Below are 19,216 nucleotides of genomic sequence, written 5' to 3'. Positions count from 1 at the left end.
CAACTCCCGAACTCCACAGTTGTAATGGGAAAGCAGCCACAGACAGCACATAAACTACTGAGCAAGAATGTGTTCATGTAAAACTTTCATAAAAAGAGGTGGCCACCCAGATGTGCCCCATGGGTTGTCACCTGATGATCCCTAGATTACGCCATTTGAAGTTATGAAATTTTTGTCTCTGTGAAGTGATCCCGGAATAGCCACTCAAAGTTTTATGAGGAACTTCATAGATAATATTGCTACAAAATCTTCAATGATTGTGTACATTTCTAAATGAACTGATCTGCTGTTCTGACAGCAGCTTTAGTCTCTACAAATAGTCCTGTTCAAATGTTTTCAAGTTCAATGTAAAATAAATCATTGGCCCTCTAATTGTAAAGGGTGTGAAATGGCAAACAAAAGGCTTGTAGGATGGATGGGATGAGAGAGAGAGAGAGAGAGAGAGAGAGAGAGAGAGAGAGAGAGAGAGAGAGAGAGAGAGAGAGAGAGAGAGAGAGAATATCTTACAGTTGAAATGTAAGATGCTAACATTTTAATAAAAATATATCAAATCATAGCATTCAAAATGCTATTCTATTACAATGGCTTCACAATAATTGATGAAAATAAACAATTATTCTCAAACATCTTTAACTCATTAGGTAAGTGATTGCCTTAAGAACCCCTTTCAATACCCACTCTTCTTCAAAACACAACAAAACAACCTGGAAGTTCACATAATAATTATTGGTAGCATTCATTCTTCAAAAAGTTATTCAGTATGGCTTTTCTCCATTCTTTGCAACCTGCTTTCATTGACACCTTGGTCTTTCTTCACTCCACTGACCCAGTGTTGTATTTGACTTAATTACAAAACAAAGCTTTAACATAAAGACCTAAAATCACACACCAACTCTTTGTGGGCCTGAATGTGTGTATACCTCTTTGCTGGGTAGTGGGGCTGCATTTTTTTTTTTTTTTGCATCCCATTTTTTACAGCCTGTTACTGTCATTTGGTGTTTGACTGTTATCATTATAAAAGATACAGGCTTTTCTACTTTGTTATTTGTAGCATTATCTCATGTTTTACAACATCTTTGCGCAACATGCAGGCACATGAAATATAACTAGTGAAAAGTTCTCGATGGTATTAATGCATAAAAAAGAATGTGGTTCCATCTCTACTGTCTTTACCCAGCCAAAAGCTGATGAACAGCCAATTTTCCTTTATCACATTAGCACAGCCATGAGGGAAACACATTTGTTCTAGTCAGCTACACTAAAGATACTATTACCAATCTAACATATACATGCTTTATATCAGCAGTATTCTCAGAGCATGAGAGAGCCAACAATATATTAACACCTAGCATGACAGTTTATTTAAGAAAAGAAAATTGTCTCTGTAGAGGGACAGAAGTTAGAAATGTATGGCGAGAGCTCAGTGTCACTGGTCTAATAAAGGTAATAATTCTTAGGCTTTCTTTATAGCAGGTAACACTCCTGTGACAGTTCTGTCATATCATTCAAATAAAAATGTTGTCTTTTATAAGTTTAAGTGCACCTTTATTTTGAGTCAGATAGAAAGCATGTTTTTGATTTTCTGTATTCACTGTATTATGTCTGTAGTCAAGAGTTCAGGACCTTCTTCTTCTTCTTTTTTTTTTTTTAATCAACTCATCATGTATTTACTTAGAGGAAGGATTCAGTGCCACTTGCAGTGAATTCCAGAAGGATGTTTTCACTTTGTTGGTGCTTAAAAAAACATGATGAATGATGGTCCCAAGCCACTCTAGTCTGTTGTCCCTCCCCCTACCAATCACCTTTCTATAAATAAGATTAAATCTTTTTCAGTGTTCTGCACCATGTTTTATATGCCAAGATTGTCGCAACTACTTTGCAATTCTGGTCTGGGACCCCATCACACTGAAACCGAGAAGACAAAGGTGGCTCTTTGCAATAGCTCATTCTGATGGTCCCCTTGCCAGTTATTTAGGGGAATAGAAATATATACGATGGCATTTCTGATTTGTGCAAAGAAAGCCTTTTGCTAAAGTAAACTTCCCACCTATCTCGTTCTGTAGCCCTACGAGGAGCAGAGGAGTGTATACATGCTTATTGGTGTGGCCTGAAGGAATGAATTGGCAAACTCAGTAGCCACTGTGGAAAAACGCTAAATCTCGCATCAGAGATCCAAAAACACTTTGAAAAGAAGATATAGGGGAGCAGGTCATTCTCAAGCCTTCATTCTCTTGGGGTTTTGTATTTCCTTTCAACCATTTTGACCAAATTTGTGTCCCTGTGATAGAATGTACTCAATTCAGTTGATCACAAGAATGCATTTGATTTTTAAAATTTTGAATTCCTGACCAAGGGCAGAAGTACAATCAGATCCACCTAGACTGTGGTAATTGCCCCACAATCACCTGCATCATTGAAATGTCGTATCTCTGTTGCTACTGTCATGCTGACCAACAACAACCCGAAGGAACAGCTGGCTCTGGGCTAGGACAAAAACACGTAGAGTACCTGAGCTAACCTGCTCACCCGAGAAACAGTTTTAGAGTTTTCCTGTTTCCTCTGAAGTTAAATTTAATTCAGTAAAGCATTAACCCAGTACCCAGGGGCCCTCTGAGTTACACCAAGAAAATAAAATAATGATCCTTTCTCTCACGGAGCTTGTGTGTATGAAGCAACAGAATAATTAAATTGTATGTATGGAGCAACAGAATAATATTAATATACAAGACAGTGTTAGAATCACTATAAATAGCGATAGTTGTTTTGGATTTAAGTACCGATGCTTAACGCATTAATGACGTACTGTCGTTTTCAAGGAGTTGCTTTGAGAAGTTATGCCTTCATCCATTAATGAGTTGTGTGTAGCATGTTTTTCGGCCTTCTTTGTGAGATATGCCTTCCCAGAATCAACTTACAAGCCTCTCAAGAATACCAGTTTCATTAATTAGATGGGTCTCGTTTTAAAGCAAAACCATTTTAAGCATTTTGAATAACACCTTTTTCATTGATTTAACACAAAGTGATTCGGCAACAGATCTTGAATTCAAACTGACTCTCAAAAGATAATGATGGATGATAGAAACATGAAGGACATTATTTTGAATGCAAAGGAATTCAAACAAAAAAGAAAAACACAGCGATGTGACTCCAAAGGGAACACTTTATGGAGGAAAAAAAATGTCTCGGACTTGCTGAAATACAAATGGCCCGGAAATAGAATTTCCATATCTAGGTTAAATAAGTACTTGCATAAAAGATTCTACTACTTCATATAATTTTTCATCCTAAGGAAGAGAATTTATTCTGAAAATTCGATAAGGTTATTTGAAAATATCAAATGTATGTTGTATTCCCCTACCTGAGAGCAGGGGAATCCTGAACCCAAGGTCTTCTGAGGTTTTCCTCACTTATCCTATTCAATTCGATTTCTAACCAGTCACCAACAGCCAACAGTATAATCGGTGAGGTCCCCTCACAGTGTAGAGACCACACAATGCTTAATTCCATCTCCATGTTTTATTCAAGCTCTTTCCATATGGGAATTACCTTCTTACTGACTTTCAGTTACCTAAATTTTCACTGGTTTTTCAAAACATACATCTCAAGGCCCATATTCTCCAATAATCCTTTGTCAATTACTTCAGCATTATAACAATGTCCACATTTATTGAAAAATTAGCATGTCAGACATCGTTCTAACTTTTTTTAATGTATATTCATTCCTTTATCCTTACAGCAATCCAAAGCAAGTCAAGTTTGTTATTATTTTTAAGATAAAGAAGCTGAATAACAGAAAGTTGAAAACAAAGATTATATTACCTAAGGTGACAGAAAAAAACTTGACTGGTTCCAGAGCTTGTTTTAGTCAGTTTTAATCAGTCAATACACTCAGTTAGCTTTTAGCAGTAATGGCCATCTAATGTATCAGACCTACCCACGAGTCTCCGCTGTAATGCTTCAGGCCTCGTGTCAACACCACCCTCAAAAGAAGGGTAACAACAGCATCAAGCTATAGAATCACTTGCCATATGCCGAGTACTGTACTGAATGCCTTACTTATATTAACTCAACTTCTTAGTCACCCCTCTGCAGTGTTATTATCCCCAAAATGAGGACACAGAGGTTTAATTGCTCCAGTATTCTGCAACTGCAAACTTTGGGAACACTTTTATCCTTGGACAGCTTATAAAACTATAAATGATTGAACTGAAAGATATCATCTTATAACCACAATGCAGAAAACCCAGCTCAAACTACTGGGAGCACACAAACCATCCTTATCCCTTTTCCATGTGAGATCTCACACAGACGTCAAGAAAGGTATCATTGCTCTCCTGTGTCCTCTTCAGGAGAAACAGGCTTATTTTCTGCAGTGTTCTAACTATGGCATGGTTTGGGATCTCTCTCTTCTTAAAATGTGGCTCCAGAAATAGTACAATCACTATATGTGATCTCACTCACCAAATTAAAATAGGATTATCACCTTAATAGAATCCAAAACTGCATGCTCAATTTTCAGCAATGACATCATGCAGCTAAAACTGAGAAGCTGAGCTGAGCTGACTAGTCACTAAAATACTGTCATTTATTTATTTATTTATTTTACTTACATCACTGTTAACGCACATCTCCCCTAGCCTGTCCATGGGCAGTTGGCTTTGTAGGCCCAAGGACAGGAATTTATATTTATCCACATGCCGTTCCATCTTGTTAGATTCAGCCCATTGCTCCAGGCTGTCAAAATCTTTTTGAACGCTCTGTCTGTCACCCAGTGTATTTACCATCCTCCAAGACTCGTGTCATTTGCAAAGTTGATGAGCGTGCCCTACGTGCCGGGCAAATGCTCAATACATACTAACTGATTGATTGACTAATTGATACTCCAAAAATAAAACCCCCAACACAACCTGCACTGTTATAATTCTAAGCGTTTTTAACAAATAACATGCATCATGCAGGAATTCTTCACTTTTGCAGGGACCTTGTTTACTAACCTGAGTTTTCATATAATTATTTCATTACAAATAAATACTGCAGCCTGTTAAATATTCTCTATTAAGCTATATTCATACAAACAATATTTTTACAAAAGAGTGGAGGCCATTATTCAGGGAAGGTTGCTTTGGCAGAAATTACTCACATGGTTGCCCACAAGTATTTGGAATGGGCGTGTGTCCCCATTACTAGTTTGAATCACGGAATAACTGCTTATTCTCCTTCTCTTTGACTGTATGAAAGATGCTATAAGGAAATAACTTCCTACACAGATACGATCCTCAACGAATGTTCTTGTTTGTTTTTTATTTTTACTTACTCCTCTCCCTGGCCCCTCATCCCCCTCTGCACCCCTTCCTGCCCCCTCCCCTCCACATACTCTTGTTTTTTCCTCTCTGAGTAACTGAGACAAGCCAGGCCCTCGAACTGGTTTATGCCTGAGTATATTCCACTTTCACTCTATTTATGATGCTTTGGCTGTGCTAGTCTCCTCTTGATACCCATTAAAGCTCTCCATCTACTGTAACATCCTACAAACAAGCCTCCTATTTAATGAATCTCTAAAAATGTAATATAGGAATGTAAGTAGTTTTCTTTTTGCTGTCTTGACTGGGTATGAATCTCTCATGACCACTTCTTGCCAAACTAGTAAATTATTCTCTTCTTCTCTCTGATTCAAAAAGAGCTATTAATTTACACACATGTATGATGGGAAATCTGCCAACGGTCTGATTCATCGTTGAGGTCCTGGGTAATAGGGAGACACCCAACCCATTTTCCATAGATACTGCAAATCCAGAGGTCCTGTTTTCAAAATACATCCATAATTCACTCACCACCTCTCCTGCGACAACCGTGGCCCAAGCCACCACTGCCTGTCCCCTAGATTTTTCCAATGGTCTCCAAACTGACCTCCCTGGTACGGTCTGTGATCCCCTTCAGTGTATATCAAGACAAGAGCCCAAGGATTCTTGCTTGAACAAAATCAGATCATGTCACTCCTTTGCAAACAGACCTCCAATGAGTTCTATCCTGAATTTAAAAAGTTATCCAAAGCCCTTCTCAATCCGTCTCCTTGTTACTTCTGGCTTATTTCCTATTTATATGGTCCCACGCTCTCTGTTCTAGCTACACTGCTCTCCTAAAGAATTCCAGGCACTGATTTTCCTCAAAGACTTTGCCTTTTTTATCCCCACTCCTTGACATTATTTCTACAGACACCTTCTGGCTTTATCCATCATCTCCTCAAATGATGATACTTCCTCAAATGTCATTTTAGTAAAACCTCTTCTAGCTAAAATTGTAACCCCAATCCTTGCTAACCCCCTTTCCTGTACAATTATCTTTATCCACACATAACATATTGCATATTTTAATTATTTTTCTTTTTTATTGTTAGTCTCCTTTCCCTGCCTAGAATATAAACTCCATAAAAAGAGGTTTTTTAAATTTTATTTTGCTGTTTTGTTCACAGCTGTTCCCTCATTCCCCAAAAGAGTAATAGCAACTGTTAGGAACTCATTGAATCTTCATTGAAGAAAGGAAGCTTCATCTAAACTAATACTTGAAGAATTAATAGGAATCAGCTAAGTATGGAAGTAGAAAGATAGGGAATAAGTGAGTTGCAGGAAAAAAACACAAGAAATTTAAAAAAAAATAAAAATGGGAAGATGCTTCAAAGTGACTCCAAGCCTTCAGTTACGCTGAGTAATCCCCACTCTGTTCATTTTTCTTCCTTTTAATATGTTGAATTTAAAATCACCTTTCTGACTTTTTCCCAAATCTTTTCCAGTTTTTTTTAAATCTCTTTTTAAATTGTAGTGATAAACTTGCATAACACTATGTGAAATTATGCCTGAAGAAGGATAATAAAACTGATGGGATTTTCTGTTTGCTTGCTTTTTTTTTTTTTTTTTTTTTACTTTCAGAGAGAAAACCAAAGCCCTGCCAAGAAATGTGAACTCAGTCCAGACCCAAAAATCAGAAGGCTCATCAGTCAAGCCCTTGGCATCGAGATGGATGTATAGGAAATCATTCTGTGTACGACCCAAAAACTGGACTTCATGCCAGTGCTCAATTGACATCTTAAAGATCCTGAGCAGTGATTTGTAAACTGAAATGGAGTCTTGCCATGTAAACAAAACAGGTAAAATGCCCATTTACACTATACAGCAGTTACTCCTACTAAAATCTTCAACCAGGGTGGAATGTTCCATTAAAAAATAACGGATTATTTATTACTTTTACATTCTTAAAAGAAATGCATGGTTCTCCATAAGTACCTATCTCCCAGCTATTCTGTGTCCTCTTAGATTGTTTTTTAGCTTTAATAGCACTGAGCAAAAATGTATTTAAAATATGTCTCATAAACTAATGAAGAAGAGTCATTTTAGGCCAAAGGAAAAAGTGAATCTCTTTAACCTCCTTCAGAGAATCGTAAGAAATCTGATGGGAACTGCTTTATGTTTGAAACATTCTAGAATTGAGAATAAGGTCTTCACAATGACCTTTGTTTAAAGGAGGTTCTCTCTGCCTTAAAGCTGGCGAGATAGTAATTGTCTAAGCAGTTTTTTTCTCAATCAGAAATGGAGAAGCACACATATTTAATTTGGTTTAGACCAAAAAAAAAAAAAAAAAAAAAAAAAAAAAAAAAAAAAAGAAAGACAGTAGCAAATAGGGATTCTTTTAAGTTAAGGATTATATCAGTACTAAAAACCTAAGTACCTAAAAACTATGTATTTACAGGTCAAAAGCAGAACATCCAACAGTTTCCTTTCCTTCATCCCCTTTACAACAACACACACACAAAAAAATAAATAAACAGAAAATGAGATCTTGTCATCAATTGGGCAAAACAAATAAATGTTTTTATTATCATCTGAAGAACTTCACACTAACAGTCGGATTGCCAGATTCAAGATTGCTCTTGAAAAGAAAATTCATGTTGTATCTTCATAATTCATCTTTATTCAGTTCAATTCTTACATACTTCTCCCCAACCCATTTTCCCCTTAGAAGTGGCTGTCAGAAAAAAAAAAAACCCTCTAAATTTGGTCGTATATTTAGAATAGTTCATCTCTTTTTGCAAAGCCTGAATGAGCCTTCTCCAAAGGTTGACAGGCCTCAGAAGTATGAGATCCAGGATAACAATCCTGGATGGGAGAAATATTTATATGTTGATTTTTCTTATTAAAGAGAAAAATAATGAGTATATGAGTACTTACCCCATCTCTTTAGAAAGAGCAAATCAAGAATGAAGGTGAATATTAAAGGGTAAAGCAGTTAAAAGCAAGGGCGAGAGTTACTAGGGTTACAATATCTAATATTAAAAACCAGGACAATACCCAGCGTCTCTCACATGATACTTACTGTTCTCGGTACTTTACCAGGGCTTTCTGTCGCCTAATATTTTTAACAACGGACATTTATGAATTAGTATAACTCCTCACCTGGGAAAGTATAATTCAGTAGTAGTTTACATTGACCTTGTACAAATTCACCTTTGAATTATGACATTCAAACACTCAATTCAAGTTGCGATTTTAGGACTTTCGGGTCTGTTTCTACCACGAGCAATAGTGATGAAGGGATGACCTCAGCTCACATACCGCCAGCTCAGAGAGTCCTTCAAGGTCCAAGCTGGCCTGAATGATCACCTCAGAACCTTCCATCGTATGATCTCATTTTAATTCCTTGGATACTACTTGTTCTCAATGTGTTTCTTGCTTATTTACGGTTGTTCTCTCCCCACCCATCTCTGATATACACATACGCACACCAGTACTATAATCTCAGCTCTAATCAGTTCACCGCGTCAGTCCATACATGGAACACAAAGCCCTTTGGAGTCAAAGACGTTGCTTCTTGCATCTCTAATATCACTTTTTCTACTGCCTGTAGTTTTTCCTCATCCACTCTCTGTTTTCAGCTCTGAAACTCCTGTTAAGGGGATGTTGGATCTGTCTGGGCCGATGCTTCTGGTCACGCTAGATTGGCGCCAATAACTGGCAGCAAGAGCAGATATAATAGGTTTGCGGGCCCCTTGTTTCTTGCCCCTGGGGACTCCCTTTGTCTCGGTTGTCTTAGCCTACCTTCTTATGGCCTAGAGCCCACACTCCTGAGCGCCAACTGGGGTCCAGTGTCTCCACTGCCTGATGCCTCACGATGGGCAGAGTATGAGACACTGACCCATGTGCTGCCATGCCACGTGCTGGCTGCCAAGTCCTGTCCCTGGGAGTCACACCCACACGTCCTCCTGTCCACAGTCTGTCAGCTCTGTGCTTGCGGCACCCACAACTCAGCACTCGCCTCGACCACAACTTTTCTCTCCTGTGCGTATTTGGGTTGTGGTTTCGTTTTCCAATCTGATCTCACCAACTTTCCACTTCCATAGATTCCTAAAGCAGACGCCATCATAATTGCATTGTTTTCTATACCTCACAGGAGGAGCATTTTTGGTCAGCTGTTGCAGATTACAACTGTAAAGCCCTTTCCCTAGCAAAAAGCAGCAAAGATCTGATTAACTGTACATAAGGAATGAACTGTAAGAAATGAATATAAGTACTGCCCAGGTGCCTTATTCATAATGCACTTGAGATCTTCTCAAAGTTTCACTTGACCATTAAGCTTTCACACTACTCTGAATCAGCATCTAAGGCATTTATACCATTAGACCAGCTAGATGACAGCTAGTTGTCAACAGATTTCTCAAGGATTTCTCTGAGGAACTAGAAACTTACAAGGGGAGAAAGTGTCGTTCCATCTGAATCCAACCATTACACCAATTGACCTGAAAGCAAGAAAGGTTCTAGCTCTCTAAGGAAAATGAAACAATTGAAAATCTTGAGTATCCAATCAAACAAATTACATTTACCTCCCCCGAGGGCTACACCACTGGCGCTCTAACCAGAGTTTAGAAGAAATATACATTTTAATGGACAAGCTTAGCAAAGGGTTCTGCAAAGGAACAGAAAACCAAACGAATAAAACTGAAACATAATTGAACCAAGGAGCCACAAAAACATGAGAACTCCATGTTTGAAATAACATTGTTTATGAATTTCAGCACTCTGATTTAAGACTATTTATGGAACTCAAGGGAGAATTGATAACACATTCCAGTGTTATTTCAGCTTTTCATTAATAGTCTCCAACAGGAGTTAGCCTGTTACGTGTCACCTGTAGAGGACACTAAATGGCCAAAGCCACTGAGAAAGAATATAAAAGAAAATGCAAGAGGTTAGATTTTGAGCAGGAATGGAGTATGTGATCCACTCTATTTAAATGGAAGGTCATTCAGAACACACATTTTAAGTAACATCTTTTCCCAAATAGCTCAAAATGTTTATGGGTATTGCTATCCCTACCTCTTATTTTCTGGGAAGCAATACTGTTCCAGACATGAGGCAGAACTCAGAGCCAGAATCATGAAGAACCAGAAAGATCAGAAATGCCAAATGCAAAAGAAAAAAAAACCAAAAAACTCCTAGGCACTGTGAGAGAAGGCCAGTGTTTGTGAGTTTTTCCTTAATATGAAAAGAGTGAGTTAAGAAAATGTGCGTTATATGGGAGGAAATTCCAGTTATCCTCTGGGCTGTAACACAGTGCAGAAAAGGCTGAATGTGAGTACATCAGTAGAGAGAAAAGAAAATCACTGATTCGGCATGAGGCAAAATATAAGAGAGAAAAACACAATCACTAGTTTAGTCACAGTTTATTTTTAACTGATTGGAGAAAAGAAAGTACTGAGCTATACAACCAGCATCATTGGAAGAGACTACAAGCAATCACCAATCATGAGAAACAAAGTGCTGTCCAGGAGAAAGAAAGAGAGGATTTATATAGAATTTAGCCAAGTTCTAAATGGTCACTCATCAATGAAAAACAATCTTGAGCTTTTGATTCCACCACGTACCACATCTGCCAACATCATTCTTCACCGAACTCATTAAATTCCATTTGTTTGTGTATTTATTTATATTACACATCCACAAAGCAACAGACTTTTTGCTATGTTCTTGACACACGTAAACGAAATAAGTGTTTGCCTTCAATAAGTTCAAAATCTATCTAATGCAAAATCTATCTATCTATCTATCTATCTATCTATCTATCTATCTATTTATCATACAACCAATATGAAAACAAAATGCTATAGGAACAGGGAGCAGAAAAGGGGAGAAGGTGTTAGAGTGCTTTTTACAAAGGAAGTTGCACTTGTGCTGGTCATTGAAATACATGAACTAAGGGTTGAGATGGGAAAGAAGAAAGGGATACCACAGAGGAAAATGTAAGTGAAGGCGAGCAGGAAGAGCTTGGATGGAGACCATGAAATACACAGTTTTCAGAGACTCGGAAAACAGCGTGGTGAAAGCTCAAGGTACACAGAAGGACAATGAGCCTCGCGATGCACGAGGACAGTGTAACAAATTTTGAAGGGTCTTGAAAGCCCTGTTAGGAGAAGGACAATTCATTCTCTAGAGTATGAACAATGGTGTTCATTTAAACAGAGGACGTATGTAACCACATTTGTATTTTAGAAAGAAAACAGCTTTCACTACGGAGGTTGTTTTGAAGACACAAGTGACTAAAAATACACTTGTGGCCAGGGAATAGAAAGGGAAAAATTTGAAATGAATTGCAATATACAAAACAAAAGTTAATGAAAGCTCCTCTTTCTAGCTCCTACTTGCAAACCATGTGGTAAAGAAATTTCTTCAAAACTTTAGGGTCATTTTTACTGCTCCTCCAATCTCCAAATTTGTAAGGAAACTTTCTCAGTTTTCTGTTAATTTGCCTCCTTTTTTTTTTTTCCTTTAGTATACTTCATTAATGTCATGCATCTGTATTCTTGTAGAAGTTTCCCAACTGATTGTCCTACTTTGCAAACTCTCTTTATTCCAATGCTGGATGATACCATCATTCATTCACTCATTCATTCATTTAAAAAATATTTTTTTGAGAATTAACCACACTCAGACATGATGCCAAGCCCTGAAGGGAACAAGAGTAAATACGTTCAAGTTCTTTAGACCAGTGGCGGGTACAAATAAAGAACATTGAGTTAACTGCAGTGATTTCACAGAAAGACTAAGCACATCTTATTCAGATTTTGAGATAAGAAAGGGCTTCCTGTAATTCGATGCCAAACTAATTCAAGGAGAAGTGGGATAAAAGTGAATCAACAGTAGGGGGAGAGTTTTTCTGGCATAATGAAAAACATAAGCAGTGTTACAGATGTAAGGAAGACTGAGGCATGTGAAGGCTAGAGAGTTCAGAGCTACGAGAATGAAAGATATATGGGGAGCCCTCCCAGGATGAGGCTGTGTGATTGCCAGAGGTAAGTCATTCAAGGTCTCTGTTCCAAGCTAAGGGATCTTAAAACTTAGACTAATAACACATGAATTTTGAACGATCACTGACAGCCCTGTGGTAACGTACATTTAGGACTTAGATTTTGTAATGGGTATACAACTAGTACCAGGAATCATGGCTGTGAATGAGGTCTCCTAGTGAGCAGGCACAATGGGAAGTGCGTAGTGTTAAGCACGGAGCCATGAAAAGGCCAAAATGAAGAGCCTGAGTGGGAGAAGAGAAACTCTTGACAAAGAGGTTTGAGGTGATTGGAATAAGTTCATGAATACGTACACTGGAGTATACACAACCTTTTATGTAACTTGGATGTAAATGGAAGAAAGTGATCTTATAGAAAAACCAATCAAGATAGAAACTCAGAGATATAATAATAATCAACATTTTTTTGTCTCATTTTAATTTTTTTTTAATTTATTGGGGGTGACAATTGTTAGTAAAATTACATAGATTTCAGGTGTACAATTCTGTATTACATCATCTATCAATCCCATTGTGTGTTCACCACCCAGAGTCAGTTCTCCTTCCATCAGCTAGAACAGGGTAAAAGGTATCAAATATATGGTCCTGGGATCTGAAGGATACAGAAAGAAACCTGTAAGAATCCTACACACTCCAAAAAAGAGGACAGCTACCGCAAAAAATAATTCTCCAGCTCATCTCAGAATTCTCTTCAGAAACATGATGCAGAGTATTAACAGCTCAGAAGTGAAACGAAATATGAAAAGAATTCCATCCTCATCCAAGTCATTGTTCATAGGTACAGGTTTTAGAAAGATATTCTCAACTATGCAGAGATAAGGCACTTCACCAGACATGTTCCCTTTCAGAGAATAGAAATATACCCACCAAATTAGGTAAGTTGCCATAAAAGGATGCTAAATGAGTATCAAATCCATATATATAAATATATATATATGGTAAATAATATAAATATATATAAAATGTATATGATATATATATATATCACATATATACATATGTATGCACACACATATATTACTTTTAAATAATAGTTGTATATAGATTATATATTATAGAATTGTACAGTTGAAATCTATGTAATTTTACTAACCATTGTCACCCCAATAAACTTTAAGATAAAAATAAAAATAACAGTTGTAAAAATGCTATAATAATGCTTGAAATAAAATATCATCGTTTTACTGTAATAATTTTGCAATAACATATTGAGATAAGGATCCTTATTTATTGTAATACAAATTAAAATGTGAGACAAAAAGATTCCATAAAGCAAATGTGGGATAACTCCCTTACTTTCTTGTGGGAGTTAACATATAGTTTTATGTCTGAAATTCACAACCTGAGAAATAGATTTCAGGCTTATTTTCACACGTAGATTTCTTAAATAATCACTAGTATAAATAAAACCAAATTTAAACCCTTCCAAATTACCTGAGGGAATTGCTAATATAGTAAGACTTCTTAGTAATCAATAAAAATGCAAACCACTTAATTTAAAAAGACAGCAAAGCACAGGTATTACTCAAGAAAAAAGACATATGGCCAGCCAATAAGCCTAGATAAGGTAAGACATGCACAAATTAGGGTAAGCAATGCAAAATGAAACAAGAATGCCCTAATATTATTTTGCCCATCAGATTGGGAAAAATGAAAAAGATAATTCCCTGTATTGATAAGAAATTGAGAAACAGGCACTATGAATCGCTTTTGATAGGAGTCTATATTAGTCACCGGCTTTCTGAAGGCAATCTGTGAACATGTACCAAAAATAAAATTATGCACAGCCTTTGAATCACAAACTGAACCTCTGGAATTTACCCTAAGGCTGCAATGACAGACCAGCTTCCCTTGGAAATCATTAATTTATAATGGCCTCAGCCCCCTCACGTTTGTTTTTCTTCAGTATTATTCTACAGTTTTGCATAGGCATTAACACAGCTGGTGGGCGAAGGATTTGTTTATGTGTGTTTGGAGTCAAGAGAAGGACAAGGGGAAATGAAATAATAGAAAAGGTTAGCAGACTATGAAACCCATGTTATTTGTGGTTAGGCTAGAAGCAAAGGACGGACGTGAACACAGAGGAGACCCAACAGATTCAAAAACAAATTCAAGGATCCAGAGGCTTAACTTCGGTCTGTAGTCCAAAGTTATCATTTTGGGTAGATATATCAGAAAGAGGGCATTTAGCCTGACTGAGTGCGGTGGTACAGAGGAGTGAAAGTGAGGCTACAGAGTTTTGAAAAACTCTTGACAAAGGAGCTGAAAGTGTAGAGAAGATAGTTTATTGACAAGCTACTGCAGAATAACAGTGTTGCCCAAATGTGGAAGCTGAAAGTAAAGAAAGGACAGTGAAAGTAAAGAAACAGAAACAATGGCATGAGAATATGGGAGAAGACACACCACTGAAGGGACCTGAGTGACAACAAAAGGTGACAGGGCTATCTATTGAGCCCATGGCAGTCACTGCTCCAGATTCACCTGGGGGGAAGGTGGCTTTGTGCTGGCACAGACAGAGTCAAACCAACACTAGTTTTAAAACTAAGTAAGGGCTATTTTAATCAGCTTCTTTCTTCAGTTTCCATTTGTTTCCTTCTAATCACTGAACGCTCTTCTCAACTTCTTTCAAGTGTCCATCCCCTGACACTAAAATTCCTTCAGATTTTCACCTTACTCTGCTTGCACAAAGCCTATGTAATGTCACCTTGGGCCATCACATTTTCCTATCACACTCTTTCCTAAGAATTAGATGAATATTCTAACTTTTGTGCCTTTCCACATCCCTGCCTCGAGCCGGGAAACCTTTCTCCACTTCGACCTCTTGAAAATGTTCCAATCCTCAAGGTCCAGGTTAAATTTTTTATGATTCCTGTAGCTTCACCACAGTCAGAAGAAATCAACTTAACTCTCAACAACTATAACCACCTATTTATTATTTGATAAATGTTACAGTCACCAGTGTTTATGTCTAATCTCTTCCACTAAGTTCTCTTTACCAAGATTCTATTTGGCTAATTTTGTCACTTCCAAAATCTCTACACAGTGCAAGTACACATGGTATTCAACTTGAGAAATAAATAAATTGTTTGGCAATTACAAACAACAGAGAAACACTGAACAGAATGGAAGTTTCAAAAGGAATAACGACTCCTGTTAATGTTTCAGCTTTCTAGGCAGAGCTTACACACCAATCCTATGCTTTCGTTAGCTTCTCAGACTTAGAATTTTATTGCAGAACAACTTGAAAATCCTGATGGGTCATGAAGAGGTTTTGAAGTAAACTGAAAGAAATTACATTTAAGAACATGGTTTCATTACCTTATACAAGGTATGAAGGATCCAGAATGTATAAGGTTTATACTTCTATGAATCTAATAGGATATAATTTGGAAAAGACAAAAATAAAAAAATGGGCTGATCATGAGAAACAGTTTATAAAACTAATATCAATTTGACAAATGGGTTACAGAGTAATGAACGTCAATGACAATAATATTTTGGCAGCTAAAACAAACTACGGAATCCATTTTTAACAATTTAGTTTCCATTTTCACAATTCAGTTTGGTGCAGCTGACCTGATGAACAGTCTTCAACACACACCACATTTTTTCTGCATGGAATATTCCGTGCAAGTTAAACTATCCAAGACCAACACTGTAACATTTAGACAACTTTCTTCAGATAGTGAACGTTTTATAATTATTAGCCAAAAAGAATGTGGGTATAAAAGTTGTTTGAATACAGTACATAGTCTCCAGGTGAGCCGAGTGCTTTACACATTGATGAGGTAGATATTGGCTGGGTAATAACTGCAGTAGGCAAACACAGAATCTATTAAGTACTCAATAACACCCTTCACAGATCCTCGAACGTTAAAATCTATTTTAAAGCAACGCTTCCCAAATGTGTCACAGGGTTTCTAATGCCCTGTGCCACCAGGGACAGAAATAAAGGACCTTATTTTAACATTTAACCTGCAAAGACATCCCCCCACCCGCCTTCTCTCCTTCTCCCCCATTATTACACTGTCTGAATTAGGTATGAGGCAAAATTCTGGTGTGGGAATTCAACTCCACTATCTCGCTGAATCGCTCAGGCTCTCCTGACCCTCTAACCTTCTCTTTTGTCCGAACCTCCTGAGAATCAAGTGTGTGTCATACAGTAACAAGCTGCCCGTTGAATAGCATCCGCGCAAAGGGGGGAAAGTCTTTGCCCAGAACTATCCCCCTTCTGGCACAGTCCAGTTACCTGGCTATTTACAGTTAAAAGTAACACAATTCAAAAAATTAACTAACTGATTTTCATTATTACCATTGTTCTCTTAAAAAAAAAAAAAAATCTTTCATGTAAATCAAGCGTATCCAAAAGGTGTCTCCAATTTGAGAAGTCAGTAAAACAAGCATAGTATATGGTAAGTACCAATAATTTTTCAATAAATGAGATTGTTTTAATGATTTCCCTTCTTGGGTGCTCATCCTAAAGGATCTCCTCCTTAGGAATTTTATCTTGTAACTTTACTAACCATTGTCACCCCAATAAACTTTAATTTTAAAAAAAGAATTTTGTCTTTCACAGGAAAGCCACTAAATTTGTGTTTTGGTTATGCTGCTCTTTGGTTCTTGCTCCCAATAACCAACTAACTTGTTGTTTTTGTAGTTTCATAATAAAAAAAAAAATTAAAAAACTAAAAAAAATGTTTCCATTCTTTGTATTTTAATATTTTGACTTAAAATGGAAATTGCAAATACACACAGGAATTCCCAATGATTTAAGACTTAGAAGGTTAATTTTATTGTGAGCATAGTGAAGAAGAAAACATATCACTTTTAACATAAAAGCAGCTTTCTACACATGTCATGAGGCATTTGCAAAAGGCCTTGTTCTCAGTCAGACCAAAATGCAGAAATCAAAGAATGACATTGGAGGACAAGCCAGAGCTACAATTTATCTACATAACACTCGACAGTCCAACGGCAACTTCTAAGCTGCTGACACCACTTGCTAAAGTTCCTGCCAAACAAACACCTCCCGCTTTTACTGGGAGGAAATTCCTGCCTTTTGTAACTTATTATCCAGGACTTTCCTTGCCTCCCAATACGAGGTATTTTTTAAACAATCAAAGGGATACTGCAACTATTATATTTAAAGGCAAATCAATTTTAATCTATGACAAATTTTCACAAAGCTACATATAATTGCAGTACAAGGCTAAGCATATAAAAGTAGTGACAGAAGCAGAATAAAACAATTAAAAAGAACTACGGGCCCATTTCTTGAGCATCTAGTGAAAGTGAAGAGGCAAAAGGTTTTGGATGAAATTGACCAGCTTCTAACCACAGACTTTAATATGAAAATATAAATCTCAAGTCTTTCCCCTCTGTCAATTCCCACATACATAAAAATATTGAGGTTAAAAAAAAAGATGAAATAAAACCCTGTGAACATCATCAGAGTAATAAATACATAAATACTACCCTTTGTTTGTCTCCTTGTTTTGAAACTCAACTGTTATTTACAATTAAGAGAAATGACAAAAACAGTCTTTAAATCAAGTACGGAATTAGTCCTTCTAAGATAAACGTGTTGGTACAGGTTGACCCAACATATGTCTACCAATAGGTTATAATTCTTCACACCCAAGCATTTACATAGCATTTCTTCAAGGGATAAATTTACTAAAGAGGATTTTTCTAATGATAATACAACTATTTTTAATTTTGAATCTTATATTTAAGCGGGAGAAAATTTTTATTCTGGTAGTAATTCCTTAACCTGCTTTCTTTGCTCCACTCATGTGCTCTCCATTAATTCCATGCAGAAAAGATTTATAGCCAATGGAACAGAAAGTAAATACTTACCTTAAATAATTAGCCTACTTTCTTCATTACAAACACTAGTCACATCTCTAATGAGAAAAGTTTGATATTTCTAAATTCACTACTGTCTTGCTTCAAACACATTGTTATTTACAGAGAACAGTTTTTCTATACATCTTTCCCTTCAGGATCATTGAGAAAATGATTTAATTTTTATTTTAAAATATAGCCAAGCATTTCCACCTAATGCTCAGGTATCGGGTGGACAAAATAATAGTGACTTACATTTAAATCTTGCTTCTCAACTGTCAGTACATTTACTAGCTGTCAGTTAAAGAGAGAAAAAAAAAAGAGAGACTGTCAGTTAAAAAAAAGAAGAAGAGTAAGAAAGAGAAACTATACCAGTAAATGTAGAGAAAACAAGTTTGAAAAAAAAAATTATCTACTTTGGTCTGAGGGTCTGTCCTCTGTGAAATGTGTAACAACATAATTTGAATTGTTTGATGTCCTAAAATTGCAGATTCTAGAAAAGGTAGAAACGCATGAGTAAAACATGTTTGCTTTGAAATCACTATTTCCGGCCTAGGTTGAGGCTGATGCAAACACAACTGCCATCCGCCTAGTCAAATAAAGGGATTCTAGAGCTTTGCAGTGTTATTTGTATAGAACAGGAGACTTAGGCCCAGATTATTAGATCTATATGTCCTTTAAAGTTCCCAACCAGCATCTTAATTAATTTAACATAACTGAAAAGTTGAGAATATAATACCATAATGAAGACTGAATTCACACAACTACACCTCCTCCTCAACACAAAGTCACAAGTCTTAATTATCTGCCCAATCTAAATATTCAGAAATGGCAACACTTAAAAAAAATGGTATTGCATATTGAGTTATGCATTTCATAGTTCAATGAAAACACTTTAGAGTATGTTCTTTAAATTATATTCGTTTTAAAGGGATAAATATCCTTGAAATGTATAATTCTACAGGTAAGCTTTGAAGAGAACTGATGGACCTAAGTAACTAACAGCAGATAAAGGAATAGT

At 36.7% G+C, this 19,216-nt stretch overlaps 1 protein-coding gene across 2 annotated transcripts in view; it reads right to left on the bottom strand.

Moving 5' to 3' along the window:
• Positions 1-19,216, bottom strand: part of USH2A (usherin) — a 580,537-nt gene that overhangs the window by 542,320 nt on the left and 19,001 nt on the right. The window lies entirely within an intron of this gene.

This window comes from Rhinolophus sinicus, chromosome 6, assembly GCF_057876585.1.
Source record: "Rhinolophus sinicus isolate RSI-liver-muscle chromosome 6, RSI-T2T, whole genome shotgun sequence".
Lineage (NCBI taxonomy): Eukaryota > Metazoa > Chordata > Mammalia > Chiroptera > Rhinolophidae > Rhinolophus > Rhinolophus sinicus.
Note: the sequence above shows the minus strand (reverse complement) of the source record. Positions and strands in the feature narration are given on the sequence as shown.